Here is a 15,409-nt window from a genome sequence, read left to right on the forward strand (position 1 = left end):
TTTAGGCTGAGTTTACCAGATGTGTTATGTTTTCATAAACCACAGTTGCAGCTATAGTGAATGATGGCAGAGAAAGTTAAATAAATTATATTACTTTCAAATTTAGCTCTTAGATTTCTGCACATCTTCTGTAAGCAGGAATATGGAAACTATTTTCCTCATTCCTTTTTTGTGTTCTTTCCAGCATTGGTCTGTGGTGTCTGTGACCCTGTCCAGTCAGTCTGATTATCTGCTTTCCCAAATACACGACATTCTGCTATTAATATACTGTCATTCAGACTGGTACAACTAATGTACATGGAACCTTGTCAATAGACAACAACAACAACAACAACAACAACAGTGAGGATTTAGAATTTGCACTTCCAAAAGTTTGATGAAGAAGTAAAAGTGAGTATATAAATATTTGTTGAGTTGTGTTAGAGTTAAAAAAAAAAAAAAAAAAAAGGCTTCTGGTTTAATTGTGAAATAAGATACTAGAAATTTTATCCATTCTTCTATGGCATCCTTCAAGGGTCTTTTGTATCTGCTTCTTTTTCTGCAAAACCCTGTGTCAGTAGTGTGGGACCTAAAGCATTTAAGCCTAGACAAGCACATGGCTCTGTTTCTGCCCTGCTCTTGTTTTATAACTTGGGTGGTCTCTTTTATTAATGCTCATGACAGTTTTATTTAAATTAATTCTTCCTCACCATGTTTTATTTATGGAAGGGTTTTGGGACTGATTTGCCTTTGTTTTTTACTTATTTTTTATGGATTAGAAGTTATGTCTTTTGAAAATCTCCTGCAGAATGAGTTTTAAAAAACGTAGTACTAGTAGCAACAGTAGTAGTAGTAATATCAGTAGTAATAGTACTAGTAATTGTAATAATAATAATGAAATAATTATCTTCATACTTCTTCCTAAAGTCACAAAAATGTAACTGTTATATCTGCTTCATTTCTCTCAATTAGAATGGATTTAGTAACAAAAACCCAGGGCTTAATTCAGCACTACAGTGCTGCTAATCAAGGGTCAGACATGTGAGAGCATTAGCAATGTGCCAGTAATAGCCATCCTGAGTATAGTAACACTCAGGAGCTTCATTGGTTGAGAACTGGACCCATTTCAGTTGTGCTGTAATGCAGCATTAAATGCAGCTAACTTGAAGGATCTTCCAAGTTCATAGAAACCAGGCTTCTTCAAATGCTCTCACAAAGAAAATAAAACAAGCAGTGAGCACTGAAAAGGTTTCATTGGGGGAAGCCAGTTCAGTTCTGGAATGAGCTGATGGGGAAAAAGTTCAAACAGGGCTGTCTGAACATCTCTGCTTCCGTGGCCAAGGCAGCCACGGGAAATGTCCTAAGCAAACACAATGCCACAACAATAGGCAATCTGCACGACCTTCTGCTTACTCCAGCTGACATATCTGAAAATCAAATTAACCTCAGACTTTTATGGGTCATGGTCTTTCAACTATTGTGTGTAATAACCTAAGAAACCCAATAGAAAAAATGCTTTTTAACAGATTTAAAGCAATAAGGCAAGTATCATGATCTTCTACCAAATAACTGCCATAGAATAAATATGCTGACCTTCTGGAAAAATAATTATTTGTGATTTCACATCTGAATCTACAGTGTTTTGGTTTTTAATTTAAAATATTTTTAAAAATATATATTTCTATGGAGCTGGATCCTCTTTTGAGAGCAATACATGCACCTCAAATGCATTCAAGCAATGAGAGTAAATAATTAGCATGCCATAACCTAATGCTGGCTGCTGCCAATTGTTTTTCAGCTTAGACACTGAAAACAGTTCTCACTGTGCTGCAGGGCAGTTCCTTTTGTTCCGTGTTTTCACACTCCTTTACCCTCCACTTGAGTTCTTTCCTAAAGCCCTGCCTGAAGCTGGGAGGTGCCAAGGGCTCACTGCCCATAGCTGGCACAATCCCTCAGACTCTGAGGACATGATGCAGTCATGGTACCCCATGGCTAATCCAAAATTTGTCACTAGCCTCAGGAAAACTGATCCTGGTCTCCCTGAAGACAAGAGTAAAGTAATTCTGCTGCAGCTTAATGCCTTCTTCTCCCCAGAACACTGTGGGACTGGCAGTGAATGTGATGGGGAAGTTTTGTGGGTTGCTCATCCTAGGTTTAGAAGCTCCAGCCCTTACAAACCCATCCTGAGTCAAAAAATAGGAAGCACGGTCACATCTATGCTCTTGTCCTTGATCCTTTGTGCCTGTGCTTTGCTGTCCAGAACCAAAAATGTATTTCCTCCATGGATTTCGTTGTATCTCCATTTGTAATTTCACGAAAGGACTTAACTGAACTACAGGAATTTACAGTTCCAAAAAAAGACCCATGATTAAGAAAAATCTGCAAAAGTATAGTCTATATTTAGGCATTATTTATTTAACAATAAAGGGTTTATGTTGGTGAGGAGCACTGTGAGTTACTTCCCTTGCCAGTGCTCAAAATAACCCTGGTGGGCAGACCTCGGTTTCAGCAGCAGTTAGGGGGAGATGCAGGCCTGCAAGTCAGGGTGAAAGTCATGATAGCAGGGAGAGAGAGTCTGCAGCTCAAGAACAGACCAAAGAAAAGTGTTGACACCACAAACACAGCCGCGATGTTCCATTAAATTTGATGAAGCCTGAAATTCAAAGCAGGTTGGAAAGGCTTGTATAAACTGCATAGGAAGCATTTTAAATGCTGGTAAGCAGGCATCTCTCCAACCCTGTTGGCAGCTACACTAATGTAGCAGGTTTTCAAGGATGAAGTTCTTTTAGAGAAGTTTCTCAGGAAAGTTTGATCTCTTAGTGCTTTCAGTCAAACCCAGCTATGCCCTGAGTGTAAACAAACACGTTTAAGGAAAGCAGTGACAACACTGTTAAGTTTCCTGTGTTGTTCTCATATGCTCCTCACAAGGGATTTTGTGTCACAAGACTGTAGCTCACACATGCAGTTATCATTTTATTCGATGTCCTAAAGCCATCCAGCAAGAGTCCACATCCAGGTATTTTTTTTAGCAAGGGACTGAAACTGGTGTTTGGGACTGCAGTATGCTGAGAGCTTGCTGTGCCTCTCTGTGAGTGCAGGGGGCTCACCTAAGCAGAGCAGTGACCAAGCCCCAGCATTTTTATGTGATACCTCTGTCTGGAAGGGCTTGTCCCAAAGCAGGGTCTCTTCCCTGAGCACAGACTTGCAAATGACCAGAAATCCTCTCAAGAATGGAAACAGGAAATAAGTCTTTCCCTCTCCTGGGAAAGAAATTAGATGCTTAAGTCATGCTGAGAAGTGGTTTGTGGGGGATAGCAGCTACCACACAAGGGAAAAACATTGAGATTTAAAGATGGGGTAACAGAATGTTGAAGTGGAAAAGGCATCCAGTAATTATAAAGACATTAATTCAGTAATACAGATTATTATAATTTTAGACTATTATTCTAATATCATAATGCCTTTATTTGTTTCATAATAAGGTTTCAGCAAAGACTGCAGTTCTTGGTGAAAAATAAGTTTAGGACCTACTGATTTTATGAATAAAGAGTGATTTGCTAGTTTTTAGTAAATATTAATGATTTAAACAACATTACCTGTAATTTTAGAGTTGTGAAGATCTTGATGTAGGAAATTCATAGCCATTTAAGCCCCCTTGAAGCTGTTATTCTGCAAAACACAGTCATAAGAAACTAGAGGGTTAGAACCTGTTTCCAACTGCTTCTGAAGCTGCCAAGGAAAGCAAACCTGATTTTTAGAAAATTCTTCCACTTGGCTTCAGTCACCTTTTACCTTCAACAAAATTGTGTGCTTAGCAGCTCTTGAAAAGCAATACATTTCCATCATGGTACAGCTATGGGTAGGTACATGGGTACCTACTCATAGCTGTATTTTGGATCTGGAGTTAAGCACTTGTTATATCTTAAACACTGATTCATAAAAATAGACTTAACTGGATCATAATAGTATTACTGCAAGAATTCAGATGCCTAAATTAGTTTTGATGTGGTAACTTGCCAGAATTGCTCACCCATGCAAAATTAGTGATGTGCCAACATTAGCAGATAAGCACATAACCATATTGTACCAACATTGGCAGGATTGGCACTAACCATATTTTCTGTCCTTTTTTTGTCAATAATCTTTATAAAAAAGATAGTAGTAGAGGGAAGCTGCCGTGCATGTGGTTTTAGTTTTGATAGCTTGGGTAACAGTCATGGTCACAGTGAAATGAAATAATGCAGGTGTTAGCACAACAGTTTCCAGAGAAAAAATCCAGTGTTAGTTTTAATAATTTCCTTACAACATGCACTAAAGCCCATTGCTTCTCCCTAGGTAAACTGAAGCACTCTCAGCCAGGACTGCTTCAGCAAAGTCACAAAATCACAAAATGGGCAAAGTTGGAAGGGACCACAGAGGCTCATGTGGTCCAATCTCTCTGCTCAGGCAGGGTCATCCCAGAGAACATTGCACAGGCCAGCATCTAGACAGTTTTGAACATCCCCAGTGAGAGAGGCTACAGAACTTCTCAGGCCAGTCTCTTCCAGCATATGGTCACCCACACAGTAAAGAAGTTCTTCCTGAAATTCAGGTGGAACTCCCTGTGCATCAGTATCTGCCTACTGCCACTTGTCCTATTGCTTGGCATCACCAAGAAGAGCCTGGTTTCATCTTCTTGACACCCTCCTTGCAGATACTGATAGACATTGACAAGATCCCCTCTCAGTCTCCTCTTCTTGAGGCTGAACAGCCCCAGTACACTCAGCCTGTCCTCATAAGAGAGATGGTCCTGTCCCTTAATCATCTTTGTAGTCCTCCACTAGACCACTCCAGAAGCTCCATGTCTCTCTGGTAATAACTGGATAGAATACTCCAGCTGTGGCCTCACTTGGCCTGGCACATACTGTTCAGTCAGTTCTTAATCCACCGCACTGTCCACTCATCCAGTCCACACCTCCTGAGTTTGCCTATAAGGATATTTTGAGAGAAGCTCTCAAGAGCCTTGCTGAAGTCAAGGTAGACAACACTCACTGCTCTCCCTTCATCCATTCAGGAGCTGTTTCATTGTAGGAGGTCACCAGGCTGGTCAAACATGGTTTACCTTGAGTGAATCCGTGCTGACAACTCCTGATCACTTTCTTGTCATTCCTGTGGCTAGAGATGGCCTCCAGATTGAGGCACTCCATAACCTTTCCAGGGATTGAGGTGAGGCTGACTGGCCAGTAGTTCCCTGGGTCCTCCTTCTTGCCATTTTCGAAGACGAGGGTGACCTTTGCTTTCTTCCACACCACCCAGATGCAAAGCCAGCATGGGAGCTCTGTGAAAGAGCATGAGATCACAGCAGCTTGTGCTTCTCAGGCTTGTAGACAGTTATCTTTTGTAGAAACACAATGCTCAATACATTTTTGTATGAGTCATGTGTGTTCTTCCTCTTCAGTCTCTTCCCAAACAAGTTCTCAGTGTTTCTGCATATGACTTCTAGCCATTAGCACAGTAGTCACATATCTTGTATAATAAAAAGTGCATGGAAGCTCAGAATACTCTCAATAAAATATAAATTTGTCATTAATTCCATAACAACAACAACAACACCTATGCAGAAAACTGTTGCCTTTATAATAAAGAGAAACTTTATGTGAGAATCTCCTCCAGGGTGGTGGATCTTTTGATTTTTTTAATATAAATCTCTTCAGACTGGTTTTTCTTCTCCTTTTACAGAAATAAAATAAACATTTTAAAAATAGCTAGAAGGTAACATAAATTTTAAATACATTTTAAATTCTGACAAGTTCCTTTGATTTCTTTCATAAATGCCATGAAAGCCAAAAGGGAATTCTGCACTTACATTCTGAAGTATCAACATGATTTTGTGATTCACACTAGAATTCAATCTGAATAGCTATGTTTAATGTAGTATAAGGTGTCGGAATCTGTGGGTATTGATGATTCTAGAAAGTCTCTGTCTTTCTGCCCCGTTGCCAAAGAAGAAGCCATAATTCGTCTGTGCTGTTTTCAAGGTTGTTTATTCTGTTTATCTCTAACATGTTCTGCTGCCCTGCTGCAGGTCTGACCTGCAGGGCAGTGTGCGGGGCTCTGCCCCTCAGTGGGATGTTACAAACATTATATACCAGAAACTACGTGTGCTATATTTACAATAATGTGCCAATATCTATCATCTATGTTGAACAGTGTGTCCCCAGCCTAAACCAATAGAAAAATGCCAACACTACAGTGAAACATGGAGGGCATGAAGAAGGAGGAAAAGGACAAGACACACCCAATTTCCTCCATCTTGTCCCCTCTGAACCCCTAATCTAGAAACCTAAAATTTTACTTTTGCACCCGTGCCACACTTAATTATTGCTTATATCAAACACTCGGAGCTTGTAATTCATCCTGTAAGATTGAAAACTCTTTTCCGTGGACAGAGATCACAGACAGTGTCTCTCGGGGCTCTGTACAGGGGGGTTCCTGACCCCTGCCAGGGTCCCAGGCCCTCCAGGGCAGCCAGAGGGAAGCCCTGGATTCCCACAATAAGGGAAAACAAAACTACCCCAAGGTTTCTGCTTATTCTGTGCAGGGGAAAAATTATCTTTGTAGGAAAGCTAAAAGGCTGTATTATGCACGTGCATACATATGCCTGCATATATAGTCAATATAAAACATCTCATGTTTTCGTAGATGGTATATGACACCATAAGACACCTGAGTTCAAGTGGAAGAAGTTTCCAGTCTGGGCAGGCTGACTGAGTCTGTCCTGGATGATCCCTGTGAGCACGCACCCTGCCCCTGCACCTCCCCACTGCTCCCCAGGCTGCCTGCAGCCCCTGCTGCTCTGCACAGGGACAGGGCTGCACCCCTGGGCAGCCTCTTGCACCGAGATCCTGTTCAGTGTCCAAGGGGCTGAAGAAGCCCAGGCACCGTTCTGGTATACACGTTGTCTGGGAGAGAGCTTGCACTTCCATAAGTGTCCCAGTTCGCTCTAACTGGACAGGGTTAACATCCAGCGGTGCAAATAGGCTGCTGTGTGGGTGCACAAGCATAAGCAGGTCAGATTCAGGAACAGTATTCTGATTTCCCCTGGTGTTGTTGCCAGCAAGGCAGTATGATTCACAGGGGAAATTACCATGAGTGTGTCTCTCACAAGAATCAGAGCTGTTGCACTGTGGAAAAGATTGGTTCCACTTCCAGTTCCTTGCAGCCCCTATCCATCTTAGTCCTTTGCAGTTCAAAGTTACAGATACAATTGCATACCCCCAGAGTGGAAAGGAGACAACTCAGTTGCAATTGCAAAGAAGACTTTTGAGATCAAAATATGTCTACCATTTCTTGCAACTGTGTTTAGACTTCAAGCTAAGTCAGCAAACTGAAAGCTAAACCATGTCCTGCTGAGATGCAAATAACTTGAAAGGTGAAGGGCGGAGGTCAGAGTACTGCCTGGGGAGTTCTGGCCCAAATACAGTGAGCCATACCTCTCCTTCCTTATCCCTGGTTGGATGGGAATGAAAATCAGAAGAAGGCAAAATCCATTAGTTGAGATAAGAGCAGTTTAATAATTGAAGTAAAGTAAAATACAATAATTCTAATAACAACAGCAATAAAAAAGCAGAAAAGAAAAGAGAATAATAAAAGCCAAGAGAAACAAGTGATGCACAATCCAATTGCTACCACCCACTGATGCTCAGCTCATCCCTTTGCAGTGAGCACCCTTCCCAGCTAAGTCCTCTCAGTTTATATACTGATCTTGATGTTCTGTGGTATGGAATATCCCTTTGGCCAGTCCAGGTTATCCATCTTGGCCATGCTCCCTCACAGCTTCATGTGCACCGGTTTGTTGGCAGAGCATGGAAAACTGAAAAGTCCTTGACTTAAGTAAGCACTGCTTACCAACAAAGTGTGTTATCAATATTGTTCTCATACTATATCCAAAACACAGCACTGTACCAGCTACTAGGAAAAAAAATTAACTCTATCCCAGGCAAAACCAAGACAGCAGAGCAAAGCAGCTGCTGTTTCCCATTCCCTATTTTCTGCAGGGCTTGCTGAAGGCTCTGCAATGTATGAGACCACCAGTCCCCTCTGCTAAGTTTTTCAAGAGCATTGTTGACTCCATATGTGTCTTTTGGCTTTCTGCTTTTTATTTCTGTGTTTTATCTGCTGGCATCCTTAAAGTGTTAAAAGTTACATCTAACCTTGTCAAAGGACGACTGCTTCTATTTTAAATTGAAGCATTTTTGTACACAAATCATATTTTGCTTGCAGCGTTTCCTTATGGTTAAATATTTGTGTTGGAATTCCTAAATTATAGTGCAAAAACAGTCAAATGAGCTGAGGAAGAGCAACTTCTGTTCTCGAAGAGAGTATATTGATATCCTCAATATCTTGTAAGTGAAAATACATAATTTCCAAGACGTAGAAAGAATAGCAGCTGTATATTTTGTAACAGAGAAAACCTTTCTCTCCCCCCACCCCCCACCCCCAACATTTTATGAGCATATCATGATTTCCTCAAATCTATTTAGTGAAATGTCTTGGATTGTTTTATTTTGCAAATTGCCTTCTCCTAGATGTTGGCTGATGAGAGTTCTGAGGTTGAAACTTTATTTTCTCACACATGTAGCTTATCTTGCTACATAAGAGCAAGTCATAGTCCTTTCTTGGACAAGTGTGTATTTAACCTGCTTGGGGTTATTTAAAATTTAATTTTCCTTGAATGTGCCAATGTGTGGCTTTAAGATTCACTTTCTTTTGGATGTGATTAGGCATTTTCCCAGAAAATGAGTTTTAACCATTAGTCCTATAAAACGACAAAACGTCACCAAAAAATATTAAATTTACAGACTTGTTGTAAATTTAATTTACAATAAAAGGAAATTAGGTTGGTTTGGCTTTTCTTAATCTGAACTACAACCTTGGTGCTTCAAATCCTTAGAATAAATTTCCTTGTTACCTTGCCCCAGGGCATTCCTTCTCCAGAGTTCTATACCAAATTCTGATTGTTACATGACTGCACACCCAGCAAACATTTCTGCATTTCTCAACTGAATATTTTTGTGTTTCATTCCCATAAAAATTGGTCCCCATCTGCTTTAATACAAATATGAAAATATCAGAAATATGCCTAAATAAAGTGATAACAAATGAAACTACACATATCTTTGAAGCAAACTCTTTTTTATCCCTTTGAAATAAATAATAAAATCTCACTTTTGAGTATGGATACTGAGTGCATCCCCACAATAAATTTTTAATATATATTCCAAGAGGGAAAATACATGACAGATAGTTAAAATACATGGGAGACAAATATTGTTGTGGGGTTGCAATCCAGTACATTGAGGTCCTTACTTCAGCTGGGACTTGATAATGGAGATAAAATAAATGATAAAAACCACTACCTTTTTCTTTAATATCTCAATGAAAATATACTTTATATTGACACAGAGATAGCAATAGAGCTGCATTATTTTGTTTCTGCAGAAAAAACCTCTAGGTAAAGAGCAGCCATTAATAAACCAGATGATTTTCTCCAATTCTGACAAAGATATTATGAGACCAAGATTGTTCAGATGATGAACCTGCTCCTGTAACGTGTTTTGGATAACAGCATTATAACAGCACAGAGAGTGTGCCTCTGTGAAAGATACTAATGATTTCTTCTGAAGCAAAATTAAAAACTAAAATCCAACTGTCTGAAAATAGTGTTGATCTTGTGTTACACAGGAATTAAAGATGCTGCTGGTGGTGTTACAAACCTTTTGTTACACTAAAATTAAAACTAAATTTTATGGGAGAAGTGAGACTGAATTTTGTATTGAAAACAGTATGTATTTATCTATTTATTTAAACTGTGCTCTTTGGGTGCCTTAATTAGGTAAGTCTAAGGCTTTTATATTACCTCACTTTCAACTGCTTTAAGAAACTTCAGTGATACTGTTGTACACTCTATCTGATCTATACCTTACACTGAATTTTAATATCAAAACTAATTTCAAAAAGTTTCAGTGTGATTGAAAAATTCTAGGATAGTTGAGAGATATCTTGGGTCCTAATATTTTTTCTACTATGAAGTACTTGTAGCAGGCCTTTAGTTCAGAGGAAGGATATGAAATTTGGCAAGAGACTTGGTCCTAGATTCACTGAGCTTCTGTTATTTTTTCTGGGAAAACCTTCCTGTATTAGAAACCCAAGAAACTCTCAAGCCTTACTGGTTTTCCTGCTGTTGTTTCAGTGCAGGTGAGAATTACAGCAGAGTTATGCTGAGAGACTGGGTCTGCTTGCAGACATCCAGCAAGAAAGTGCAAGGCTGAGGGTGCTTGTTTCACCTGCGAATGGCTCTGAGTGGTATTCCCAGTGCTCGCTGTTTTGCATCGTGCATTTAAGTGTGTACTTTAGAGCTATGCTGTGGATTGCTCTATCCCAGTCCCACTGCATATCAAATTGGCTCTTTGGCTGTTATGGTGATGGAGACCATTCGCTTGCTTTTATATTAGAGGACAGTGATTGTCTTTCACTCCGTATGCAAGTAAACTGCACTTGCTGCCAGAAGAATAAAAGGACATTAAAAAAAAAACTAGATAAGCATATTGATTAATAAACATTTGATATAGTCTAGTTAAAGACTTAAATTTATTGTAATTCTGATTGCTGTGTAGTGTGTGCATGCTATCATGATCCATGACTATAACCAAACTGTTAAAAACACTGAGCCTGAGAATTAGAACAATGAACCAGCTAATGGGTGTCTGGATCACACTACACATCACATCATGCCATGCCCATAATTTTTATCACCCTAGTACCACTAAAATAATGATAATTGTAGGATCAAAATGGTGAAGCCATTGTTGAAGACATGCAGATTCTTTCAAACTTGGGTTTGTGACATCTCCTATGTCACAACAAATGGCTGAGTTTTGGAGTGTGCCATTTAACTAGCTTGCCTCTCTTCCCAGGTTTTAGTGAATTTCTAAACAGTTCTGCAGAAGTTTTGGATTGAACTCTCCCAAAAGTCATGAAGATGCAAGTCCTGCAGGCAAAATATATGAAAAGACCAAAATTAAGATAACTGGACTTTCTCTGCTATCTCAGTTATTAGTTTTTCTCAGTTGTGTCTTCAAACAGTATCTTGGCTGTTCCAAGTTCCAAAGATGCCTATTTAGGACAGCTGAACAATATTCCCTGGAGATCTGTAAAGCTTCATGAAATTTGTTGGGTTTTCTCATTGGCCATCTGTGAGGAGCTCATAAGATTGTTCATGCTGGTGGCCATTAGGTCAGCTGCAGAGTAGGATTTCTCAGCCTGCCCCTTCAGAGGAGGGAGCATTTACTACATAGAGTTAAGAAGCAGAGGTTCCTCTCAGATCACATCCAGATGTTTATTGCAGGCAGGGAAATACAGACTACAGGCTGGTGGCTCTTCCAACTATCACTCTAGACCTTGCACGAGTGTTGTATGAAATGTTTGCATGGGAAGCAGTGGTCACAACCTCTCCCAGCTCACTGCATGTGGGCTTTTCAGGAGATATGACCCAGGCACTTCGATCCACTGGCAAACCAGCACAGACAGAGCTCTGACCTGTGGTCGCCTCATGCACACATCACTTTAAAACCTGCAATTGTGCTTCTAGTCCAGGATGCCAGATGTGGTCTGGCTCAGGATGAGGACAGGACTATGGCCTGAGGACTTGCAGCTTGCCTTGGACAAATGGAAGGGACAGGGTCCTGGTTGGTGTGGAAGCATAGGTAAAGGAGGAGGAATGAAAAAAATAGTTTAGGAGGGGGCATTGAGGTGCCAAAAATCGGAAAGAGTGGGTGAAGTAGATAGAGTTGTGGGACTGAGTCCTGACAAGACCAAATCAAATGATGTGTAAGTAGTCAGGGAACTGACACTGACAAATTTAGTTTGGGAAGCTTTTGTAAGCACTTGCAATACACACTTGCAGGGCGATGAGCATGCTTGGAAGATGTGTTGCAGAAAACTCAGGCTACTTAACTGTCCTGTCAGTGATGTGTTTGAACTAAAATAAATGCACATGCTAGCATAAGGAAGTTGGAAATTTTGTTCATTCCTTTTAAATTAGATGATAACTGAGGTCAAGTTTCTTCCTCAATAGAAAGGTCATCATGAACAGAGTAAGAGGGAATGGGAAAGAGCCATTTTGAGCCAGTTTTCTCACTGGCTCAAAGAACATTTCAGATGTGACTGGCCCTTTTAGGATCAGTGTGACACTTTTAAGAGAATATACCTGAGCTCTCGAAACAGGGGTACTTATTTCCAAACCAGGATGATCTGCTGTAACATCGTGGGCTGGACAAGCAAACAGCTGTCCAGTGGGGCTTCTCAGTCTCCTCAGGCCTTGCAGACAGAACATGACCTTCATAGAATGACCCCAGTACAGTTATTTTTAAAGGAAGGAAAGCTAAGAGAACAGACTGTCTGTTTATTCCTATAGTCTCTGACATCCTGAATTACTGGTCTCTTGTTGCTATCTTAGTACAAATAATAACTTCAGGGAAGTTATTGATGATACTTCCAGTTAGCCTGGAGTTCTGCTGGAACACCTACTGGATATTTATATCCAAGCACTATTAGAAATGTGTCTGCTACATTTGGAATAAACCTAAATATTGCTGTACCTCATTCTGTTAATGCCTTAAGGCATCAAAGCTGCTGGAGGCATGATGCTAAATGCCTCTCCAGGAGCCTGCACATACTGGGGAGCCATGGATGGAGATGAGGCTCCCAGTGGCAATACGGAAAAATAGTATATGTACCTTGGCATTCTCAGTGACATCTGTTGGACAACTCTGTTGGATTGGTTCCCAGCATTAATTTGCAATAGTCACATTAATTTACATTCAAATCTGAATAAATAAAGTTCTGGTGTTTGTGGGATGGGGGATCTTGAAAGGATAGGATCTACTTTCTGTTCTATTTCTGCCATTTTTCATTCCAGTGAAACTCTACTCATAACTCACTGGTCATTATCGTCTCCTGGCAATGTATGAAGAGAGAAATGTACAGAAGAACAAGATGTTTCTTACCCTGGTTATTTGCTTCTTTTCAACTGGCCAATACCCCTTTTATCACAAACTGGTAAATGACTTCCTTATAAATTCAAAACTGCAAAAATATTTTTGTCAGGAAACACTTGAATATATGACTACCTCAAGGTTATTTGTATTTATCCTCTCTGTGCTAAATTATTGGGGTGAGTGAAGAATAGTAAATGCCTTTCAGTGAGACATGCAGACAGGAAGCATTTAGGTTTGGAGCCTCCAGCAACCACACTGGACTGTCTCTGGGCCATGGAGACACCAACTATCTGCTGATGACAGATGTTGAGGAAAGCTACTAACAAGAATTCTATGAGGCAAAGATGAGTCATTTATATAGACAGACACAGAATCATGGAATCACAGAACGGTTTGGGTTGGAAGGGACGTCCTTCTTACAGTGTCATCCTGCTGCCATGGGTAGGGACACCTTCCAGTAGACCAGGTTGTTCAAAGCCCCATCTAACCCTATCCAAACTGTTCCAGGTACGGGACAGCCACAGCTTCTCTGGGCAACCTGTGCCAGTGTCTCATCATCCTTACAGTCAAGAATTACTTCCTTATATCTAATCTAAACCTACTTGTACCTCAATTCTTGAGGGCAACTCTTACTTGCCCTCAAGGGGCAGTTTGAAGCCACTGCCCCTTGTCCCATCTCTACAGGCTCTCGTAATAATTCCCTCCCCATCTGTCTTGCAGGCTCCTTTAGGTACTGGAATGCCACTCTAACTTCTGCCTGCAGCCTTCTCTTCTCCAGGCTGAGAACACCAACTCCCTCAGCTTCCATTCAGGTAATTAGTAAGGTGATTCTTAATTTCAGGTAATAGTAAATTAATTAATTTATTAACCAGTACCCATGTTAAAGCCCAGCTGGGTTTGTGGTACTTTCTTTGGTGCTCAAGCTGGTTGCTGGAGCTCTTTGAATCTCTGACTTGGTAACTTCTAAAACACACCTTTATCTCTCACTGTTTTCTTACATAACTGATGCTTCCAGATGAAGGAAGGCACATTGGCTTTCTCCCCTCCTGCTGTACAGGGTGATCCTCAGTAACTTGCTGAGCTGCACATATGGACAGCACCAGTCCTGTATGGTGGCATCCTGCATTGATGTGCACCATCCCATAGTGCCCAGTGGTTGTTTTGGAAAGAAGTCTGGTTGCACAAGTATGGAGACAGCCATGATGCGTGGCAGTAGATCCTCTGGTCCACATAGTGCAGACATGGCTATTAGGAATGAAGCTCACCAAAATGTGACTTACGTTTCCATTCACCTGGAGGCATAACTCTTGCAAGTTCTCTTCCCTTGGAAGAATCAGCCATTTATCTTACAACCATGAAAAATTTTAGAAAATTATTAACTACTGATATTTGACAGGAAAAAAGCCAGGGATCTTTCTTGGGTTTTCTGCATTTGATGCTGTTCTGGTGGAATTATTTTAGGTGGAATCTTATTAGTCATGGATGAAGTCCATTACAAAAATGATTTTTTATGCTTTAGGAATGAAAAGTAGATGTCAATTAATTTTATTTAAGGATTTGGAAGCAGAACCAGAGTCCTAACTCTGTTTTTTGAGCTAGTCAAAAAACACAGAGCACTACTGACATCTCAGCAAAACAAGCACAATGCAGGAATGATGATCTGAGCATGGGCCAGGACATTTCCCAGGGTAGAAGGATTATCAAGCCTAAGGATAAACCTCACATGGAAGGTGAACCAGATTAGGAGGAGCAGCCTTTGGAAGATGGGTTTGCCGCCTCTGAAGAGATGAAAGGAACAGGGCCAGCAGCCACCTTGACACCTCTCTACCCCATCCACCCCTCTCTAAGCAGTAGTAGCCAGAGAGCTTTACAGAGATGAAGCTTCACAAGACAGTGAAGAGAGGACAAGCTCTTTGGCCAGCCCTAACACGCTGATCCCCTGTGCAAATGCCTGTTTTTCTGATGCATAAGGCCAGTGCAGGGAGGAAAGCTGGGTGCGTCTGGAAACTGGAATCTGAGTTGTAGAAATTATGTAGAAATCTGAAAAATAGAAACACACTGAAACTATCCCAGGGCATATTCAGTTACTCATTAACAGATTGCACGCATTTCATATCTGACAGTAGGACAAAGCATTGTAAAAATACCCTTAAGAATGTGAATCTCTGCTCTGATACTTAAAAGGCAACATCTGATTAGTGTCTGTGTTTTATTAACAAAAGACCAGGAGGATGAAAGCTTCTCAGATTAAAGCTTTATTTCCCCAGGTATTTTTTATAGTATATTGTGGAAGAAAATGCCACATTTCATTAAAGTCTATCATTTATACACAATAAAGGATTTGGCAGCAGTTTATAAACCTGAAGTTTTTATGACAATTTTAAACTTTGCCT

General features: G+C 40.5%; 1 long non-coding RNA gene across 1 annotated transcript in view; it reads left to right on the forward strand.

The window, feature by feature from the left end:
- The window catches only part of LOC140681927 (uncharacterized), a 104,560-nt gene that overhangs the window by 6,786 nt on the left and 82,365 nt on the right, over positions 1-15,409 (forward strand). The window contains exon 2 of the long non-coding RNA XR_012053149.1: positions 13,737-13,828. This is a non-coding gene — a long non-coding RNA (uncharacterized lncRNA). The remainder of the gene's footprint in view (positions 1-13,736; positions 13,829-15,409) is intronic.

The sequence above is a fragment of the Taeniopygia guttata genome, chromosome 1A, assembly GCF_048771995.1.
Source record: "Taeniopygia guttata chromosome 1A, bTaeGut7.mat, whole genome shotgun sequence".
Lineage (NCBI taxonomy): Eukaryota > Metazoa > Chordata > Aves > Passeriformes > Estrildidae > Taeniopygia > Taeniopygia guttata.